The sequence below is a fragment of the Etheostoma spectabile genome, chromosome 6, assembly GCF_008692095.1.
Source record: "Etheostoma spectabile isolate EspeVRDwgs_2016 chromosome 6, UIUC_Espe_1.0, whole genome shotgun sequence".
In the NCBI taxonomy this organism is placed as follows: domain Eukaryota; kingdom Metazoa; phylum Chordata; class Actinopteri; order Perciformes; family Percidae; genus Etheostoma; species Etheostoma spectabile.
Window position 1 is genome coordinate 26,590,098 of NC_045738.1, and position 629 is coordinate 26,590,726.

At 43.6% G+C, this 629-nt stretch overlaps 1 protein-coding gene across 2 annotated transcripts in view; it reads right to left on the reverse strand.

Annotated features, from left to right (window-relative positions):
• LOC116691592 (oxysterol-binding protein-related protein 11) overlaps nt 1-629 on the reverse strand; it is a 38,947-nt gene that overhangs the window by 6,322 nt on the left and 31,996 nt on the right. The window lies entirely within an intron of this gene.

Consider the following 629-nt stretch of genomic DNA (forward strand, 5'->3'; position numbering starts at 1 on the left):
CAGACCTCTCAGGTGGTCTGGGACAGGTCAGCTGTTTGTTGAATGTTTTATGTAAAGCATGTTGCCTTGTGCTGAAATGTGCTATATAAATAAAATTGCCTCCCCTTACTGTAGATGAGGTTTATTGACCATGAATTTAAAAACAAAGTGTAAGAATATTGGTATTAGGTTGATGTTAGTGGTGAATCCAGTGGGAGTGAAAAAAACGATCTAAATAAGGGTTAACCTGGGAGGACAACCAGTTACATGGTCGAGAGGAAACACCACAGGGGTTAAACCAATAATCCACGCCTATACCATCATCCGCCTCCCAATGGACAGCTCCTGTTTTAAAAGGATAGCTGTGGATTCAGCAGACAGTTACTGTTGTTAGTTACTGTCGACCCAGGCTGCTTGGTGATGCTGATACATACATCAACTTACCATTTAACATTAAACAGGTCTGCCCCGTCCCCTGTCAACCTCTTTGTTATCCAACATTTCTTCTTCACTCTTCTTCCTCCATCCTTCCTACAGTTCTCACACTCAGCACTTTGTCTTCTATCATGCTCCACCTCCAGCATAACAGCTGTCACAGCGATGTTTACCATGACAAGATCAGCTCTGCTCCTGACAGGAAGCCTCTGCAC